Genomic DNA, 7,773 nt, shown 5'->3' with positions numbered 1-7,773 from the left:
TGCTGATCTTGTATCTCTATGTAATCATAAGCTAATTTAAAATCTTTTATAAGCTGTCTTAGACAATATCATTTATCATAGTAACACAAAAGGCACTAATGTGCACCCATAAAAATTTAAACCTGCAGATTTGTTATTTCATGTAATTGAAGGGAAGTGTGAAATCTAAAAATGTTATCTTATTTAAATTCACAGGGTTTTGTCCATATCAGTTTGCAGGTGCAAATCAAATAAATGACATGATCATGAGTGAATAGGTTGTTGACACTTCTCAGATTTTTCTCCAGAATACCTAATCCTGCATAACTGAATGGAATTGCATTAGTTAATGATCTTGCCAAAGTCATAGTAGTCACACTGCCTTCCATATGTTTTATGTCCTCAACATTACTATTATCTGCAAATGTCTTGACAGATTGATTAAACACTACAGGTAATACTCTTATATTAAAACTACCATGAAGTTTAACACACTACCATGCTTACAGCATTTATAAGGGTTTTTCTGAAGCATGATTTTTTTTCTTATAATTTCAAAGAATACTGCTACATGCAAAGGCATTACCACATTTTTTACATTCATAAGATTTCTATTCAGCATGCCTTCTTTTAGGTATTCAGATATAAGTCTGTTGTATAAAGGATTTATCACACTGATTACACTGGTTACATTGTTTAATAGGTTTTCTCTCCAGAATGAATTATTTTATGTCTTTGAAGAAAATGGTGTCATAAAAAATCTTTATCTCATAGATTATATTTGTAGGTTTTCTCTTCACTATGTGTTCTTTTATGGCATTGAAGACTACTTTTACGTGCAAAGGCTTTATCACACTGATTACATTTGTATGGTTTCTCTCCAGTATGTGTTTTTGTATGCTGTTGGAAATTATCATGACGTGCAAAGGCTTTATCACATTGATTACATACATAGGGTTTCTCTCCAGTATGTGTTCTTTTATGGTATTGAAGACTAGTGTGGTGTGCAAAATCCTTATCACATTGATTACATTTGTATGGTTTCTCCCCAGTATGTGTTCTTTCATGAATTTGGAGATTATTGTAATACGCAAAAGCTTTACCACATTGATTGCATTCATAAGGTTTCTCTCCAGTATGTGCTCTTTTATGTATTTGAAGATAACTGTGACTTGCAAAGCCTTTACCACACTGAGTACATACATAAGGTTTCTCTCCAGAATGTGTTCTTTTATGTTGTTGAAGACTACTGTGCTGTGCAAAACCTTTACCACACTGATTACATTTGTAAGGTTTCTCTCCAGTATGTGTTCTTCCATGCTTTTGTAGACTACTGTAAGATGAAAACGCTTTACAACATTGATTACATTTATAGGGCTTCTCTCCAGTATGTCTTCTTTTATGGTCTTGAAAACTATTGTAATGTGCAAAGGCTTTATCACATTGATTGCATTCATAAGGTTTCTCTCCAGTGTGTGTTCTTTCATGTACTCGGAGATTGCTCGGTTGTGTAAAGGCTTTACCACATTGATTACATACATAGAGTTTCTTTCCAGTATGTGTTATTTTATGGTGATGAAGATTACTGTGCTGTGAAAAACCTTTACCACACTGATTAGATTTGTAAGGTTTCTCTCCAGTATGTGTTCTTTCATGTATTTGGAGATGACTGTGGCTTGCAAAGACTTTACCACATTGAGTATGTTCAAAAGATGTCTCTACAGTATGTGGTTTTTTCTGCATGCATAGACATGCAAAGGCTTTACCACACCCAATATACTGAAAGGATTCTTCTTCAGTGTGAATCTTTTCACACCTTCCATGTTGTGTAGAAATTTGATCAGTTTCTTCAGTATTATTATCTTCCCAATTGTAGCCTATACCTGTGAGGTTCTTGTAGGTATCCAGCATCACTTCTTTGTAGAGATTCTTCTGGGAGGGGTCCAGCAAATCCCATTCTTCCCAAGTGAAATTTACATGCACATCATCATAGGTCAGTGCATTCTTGTCTGTGCTTCCCATCTTGGCCAGGCTTCCTTCACAGCTCCCAGCAGCAGTACGCACAGCACAGCTGTGACACTGGCCCTGCTCCACGACAAAGTCAGCCATTCAGCACGGCACCCGGAAGAGGCCTTCCCATTTCAGATTTTTTTTAAAGGTTCCTAAACACAATTTCAAAATGCCATTATGTTATGACAAAACAAACAAACAACCAAGTAAACAAACAAACAAACAAACCAAAAATCTATCTACTTGGTCATCTCTAGCAGCTAGCAAAAGCCTTTATATCCTATGTAACTTTTCAAATGATGAAGGAAGCAGCATTGTGTTTATTATGGTGTTTTACCCCTATTTCCTGGCACAGCATGCCTTAAAACCTCTTGGAGTAATAAGCCAGATGTTTTGACACACCCCTGTAATTCCAACACTTGGGAAGCTGACACTGGAGGATGGAAACCTCAAGGCTAACATTAATCTGACCAGGATGAATACAAGGCTACACTACACAGCAAAACCACCCCTCAGAAAGTTTTTTTAAAAAAAAGCGGCTGGAGAGGTGACTCCATGGGTAAGAATGCTAGCTGAGCAAGCATGAGGACCTGAGTCCCAGCAAGACTTCTGCAGAAACCGACAAACTGATTTTAAGATGCATAGAGGTGCAAAGCATATTAAAGAGGCAAAACAGTTTTGCACAGCAGGAACAAAGTTGGAGAGTCTACACAACTTGATTTTGAATCTCACTGTACAAGTCCAGAAAGACAGTATACTGCGTGCTGGTATGGCAGACAGACATGTAGAGAAAGAGAATTAAACAGTACAGAGGAAGAACTAACACATGCAGCCAATATGTGGACGGAGATTTTCAAAGATACTAACTTTACAAAACAGAGCTCTGCTAGATAGCACATAACCAAGTAGTCAAGACTAGTGACACAGGTGACTATCCAGGTAGTCTGCTGTTTCTGTCCCCACTGCACCATTTGGAAGTTGGCCATCTGCACTTCCTGTCTTCCCTAGTATTGCTATTTTCCTTCTTAGGTCTTTGATGAGGTTGAAGATTAAACTATCATAACTATTATTCTCTCTTCCTAGTTAGATATATTAGCTTTCCAGCTTAGGACAACTCTATTGTAAACCCCATTATATCTTCACCCTAGGACTAGATATGTAGGTCTTAAGTTTGTATGTTCTCGATTTTCCTTTCTTAGAGCACACTATTTTGTATACAATTTTGTGATGGGAGATGTCATTCTGTAAATATGTTTCTCTTATTGGTTAATGAGTAAAGCACTGTAAGCCAATAGGAAAGCAAGATAGGTGGAACTAGGAGACAAGAAGGAGAGAGGAAATAGTAAGGAGGAGTCAGCATGTAGAGACTAGAGAGAACAGAGGTCCGGGTCCTTTCTCCGGTAAGATAAGACCACTTGGCAATATTAGAGTAATAGAAATGGGCTAATATTTAAGACAGAGCTAGCCAATAAGAAATGCTAGTAACTGGCCAACAGCATTTTATCTAATACAGCATCTCTGTGTTATTTGGGGCTGGCATGGCAGTGAGACCTGACCGGTGGGGGAAAAACAACAAATAACATTTTTGCATCAAGCCTAAATCTTTTCTTTAGACTATAAGGGAATCCTGTGGCACAGACCACCCCAATTGGCGGTGGGGACAGAATCCATCCTTCTGCTGCATACAAGAAACACATCTACGCTTCAAAGGTAAACATTATCTCAGGGTAAAGGTCTGGGGAAAGATCTTCAAATCAAATGGACCCAAGAAGCAAGCAGGCGTGGCTATCCTAATATCTAGCAAGTTAGACTTCAAACCAAAATTAATCAAAAGAGATGAAGACAGTCATTTTGTATTCATTGCAGGAGAAATCCATCAGCACAAAGTCTTAATTCTGAACATCTATGCCCCAAATACAAAGGTACCCACATGCGTAAAAGAAACACTACTAAAACTCAAACCTCACATAAAACCTCACACACTTATAGTGGGAGACTTCAACACACCACTCTCACCACTAGACAGGACCACCAATCAGAAACTCAACAAAGAAGCAAAAGAACTAACAGAAGTTATGTCTCAATTAGGTTTAGCAGACATCTATGGATCATTACACCCAAACATAAAAGAATATACCTTCTTCTCTGCTCCACATAGAACCCTCTCTAAAATTGACCGCATACTAGGTGACATAACAAGCCTCAACAGAAACAAAAAATTTGCAATAGTCTTGTGTATCTTATCAGACCCACCATGCTTTAAAATTGGAATTCAATAACACAAATCGCAGAAACCGTACAAACTCTTGGAAACTGAACAATGCGTAATTGCACCATACCTGGGTCAAAGAAAAAATATAGAGAGAAATTAAGGACTTCCTAAAATTCAACAAAAATGAGGACACAACATACCCGAACTTATGGGAACTTGAAAGCAGTGTTACAAGGGAAGCTCATTGCACTAAGTTACATTAGAGAATTAACAGCAAGACTGAAAGCCTTAGAACAAAAGAAGCAAACTCACTCTGGAGGAGTAGATACCAGGAAATAATCAATTTGAGGGCTGAAACCAATAAAATAGAAACCAGGAAAAGAATACGTAAAATATCAATGCAACAAAGAGTTGGTTTTTTGAGAAAACCAACAAGACAGACAAACATTTATCCAAACTAATCAAAAAGCAGAGAGTGAACATGCAAATTAACAAAGTCAGAAATGAAAAGGGGGACAAAACAACAGACACAGAGGAAATCCAGATAATGTTCAGGTCATACTTTGAAAACCTGTACTCCACAAAATTTGAAAATTCAAAGGAAATGGACAAATTTCTGGATAATTCTCACTTACCAAAATTAAGTCATGAACAAACAAACAAATATAAATAGACATATAACTCCCAACGAAATAGAAGCAGTCCTCAGCCTTCCAACCATAAAGAGTCCAGGGCCTGATGGCTTCAGGGCAGAATTAAACCAGAAATTCAAGGAAGAGTTAATAGCAATACTCCTCAAATTGTTCCACACAATAGAAACAGAAGGTTCATTACCAAACTCTTTTTACGAGGCCACAATCACCTTGGTACCCAAGCCACACAAAGACACAACTAAGAAAGAAAACTAGAGACCAATATCCCTGATGAACATTGATACAAGAATACTCAATAAAGTACTGGCAAACTGAATCCAAGAATACATCAGAGAAGTCATCCACCATGACCAAGTAGGCTTCATGCCTGGGTTGCAGGGATGGTTTAACATATGAAAATCTATCAACATGATCCACCATATAAACAAACTGAAAAAGACAAATAACATGATCGATCATCTCACAAGATGTTGAAAAAGCCATTGACAAAATTCAACACCCTTTCATGAGAAAGGTCTTGGAGAGATCAGGGATAACAGGAACATACCTAAAAATAATAAGAGCAATATACAGTAAACCAACAGCCACCATCAAACTGAATGGAGAGAACCTTAAGGTGATTCCTCTAAAATCAGGAACAAGACAAGGCTGCCCTCTCCATATCTCTTCAATATTGTACTTGAAGTTCTAGCTAAAGCAATAAGACAACAAAAGGAGATCAAGGGAAAAAAATTGGAAAGGAAGAAGTCAAACTTTCTCTATTTGCAGATGATATGATAGTTTATATAAGTGACCCAAAAAACTCTACCAGGGTACTCCTACAACTGATAAACACCTTCAGCAAACTAGCAGAATGCAAGATAAACTAAAAAAAAAAAAAAAACAAAAAACTTAAAGATCTCCTATGCTCTTGGATAGGTAGGATAAACATAGTAAAAATGGCAATCTTGCCAAAAGCAATCTACAGATTCAATGCAATCACCATTAAAATCCCACCACAATTCTTCACTGACCTTGAAAGGATAATAATCAACTTTATATGCAAAACAAAAAGACCCAGGATAGCCAAAACAACCCTGTACAATAAAAGAACTTCAGGAGGCATCACCATCCCTGACATTAAGCTCTAGTACAGAGCTATAGTCCTGAAGAGCCTGGTATTGGCACAAAAATAGACAGGTAGACCAATGGAATTAAATCAAATATCCTGATATTAACCCACACATCTACAAACACCTGATTTTTGACAAAACAGCTAAAAGAATACAATGGGGGGGAAGACAGCATCTTCAACAAATGGTGCTGGCACAATTGGATGATGGTGTGTAGAAGACTGCAAATAGACCCATGTCTAACGCCAAGTACAATACTCAAGTCCAAATGGAACAAAGACCTCAACATTAATCCAGCCACACTGAACCTCTTAGAAGAGAAAGTGGGAGGTACCCTTGAACAAATTGGTATAGGAGACCACTTCCAGAACATAACTCCAGGAGCACAGACACTGAGATCGACAATTAATAAATGGGACCTCCTCAAATTTAGAACCTTAGGACACAGCTGAGAAGACCAAATGTCAGCCCACAGACTGGGAAAAGATTTTCACGAATCCTACATCTGACAGAGGGCTGATATCTAAAATATACAAAGAACTCAAGAAACTAGTCAACAAAACACCAAATAACCCTATTACAAAAACGGAGTACAGAACTGAAGAAAGAATTCTCAATAGGGGAAATCAAAAAGGCTGAAAGACACTTAAGAAAGTGCTCCACATCCTTAGCTATCAGGGAAATGCAAATCAAAACAACTTTAAGATATCATCATACTCCTGCCAGAATGGCTAAAATTAGAAACACCAATGACAACTTATGCTGGAGAAAGGGGAACACTCCTCCACTGCTGGTGTGAGTGCAAACTTGTACAGCCATTTTGGAGATCAGTATGGCGGTGCCTCAGGAAAATGGGAATCAGTTTACCACAGGACCCAGCAATCCCCCTCTTAGGTAAATATCCAAATGATCCACATCCATGCAACAAAGACATGTGCTCAACTATGTTCATAGCAGCATTATTTGTAATAGCAAAAACCTGGAAGCAACCTAGATGACCCTCAACTGAAGAATGGATAAAGATTCCATCTACACAATGGAATACTACTCTGCGGGGGGAAAAAAGGAATCTTGAAATTTGTAGGCAAGTGGATAGAACTTGTAGAAACCATCCTGAATGAGGTAACCCAGTCACAAAAAGAGGAACATGGTATGTACTTGCTCATATATGGATTTTAGATCGAGAGCAAAGGATCACCAGCCTATAATTCACACCACCAGAGGAACTAGGATACAAGGTGGATTGTAAGAGATTCATATAAGGTCCTTCACAGAAACGGGAAGGGACAAGTTCTCTAGAGCACATGGGGAGTGGGGGGGGCAGTGAGTGGAGAGGGAACTAGGAGAAAGAGAAGGGGAAGAGAGGAAAGCACGTGGGACTAAGAGGATTGAGTCAGGGGAGGAATAGATGAGAGAAAAGAGAGAGCATAAAAGAGGGAGCCATTGTAGGTTTGAAGAGAAACCTGAACATAAAGAAATATCCAGAGACCTACAAGTCTGACCCCAACTAACAATTTGAGCAACAGTGGAAAGGTTACTATAAATGCCCTTCCCTGATATTGATAGCAACGACTAATTTATCCACCATCATGGAGCCATCATCTAGTACCTGTTGGAAACAGAAGCAAACACCTACAACTAAACACTGGGCCGAACTAGAATCTAGATGCAGAGAGGGAGGACAAGACCACGCTGCAGACACACAGAGTACAGCTGACTTGAACAAGAAGGAGGTAATGGACCCCCAGACTGATAGCTGGGAATCCAGCATGGGACTGACTCAGATCCCCTGAGTATGGGTCTCAGC

At 38.5% G+C, this 7,773-nt stretch overlaps 1 pseudogene; it reads right to left on the bottom strand.

Moving 5' to 3' along the window:
• Window positions 1-701: 701 nt before the first annotated feature.
• LOC127233029 (zinc finger protein 844-like) lies at window positions 702-1,610 on the bottom strand (annotated as a pseudogene).
• Window positions 1,611-7,773: the final 6,163 nt, after the last annotated feature.

The sequence above is a fragment of the Phodopus roborovskii genome, unplaced genomic scaffold, assembly GCF_943737965.1.
Source record: "Phodopus roborovskii unplaced genomic scaffold, PHOROB, whole genome shotgun sequence".
NCBI lineage: Eukaryota > Metazoa > Chordata > Mammalia > Rodentia > Cricetidae > Phodopus > Phodopus roborovskii.
The sequence above is the reverse complement of the archived record's forward strand: the minus strand, read 5'-3'. Positions and strand labels throughout refer to the sequence as shown.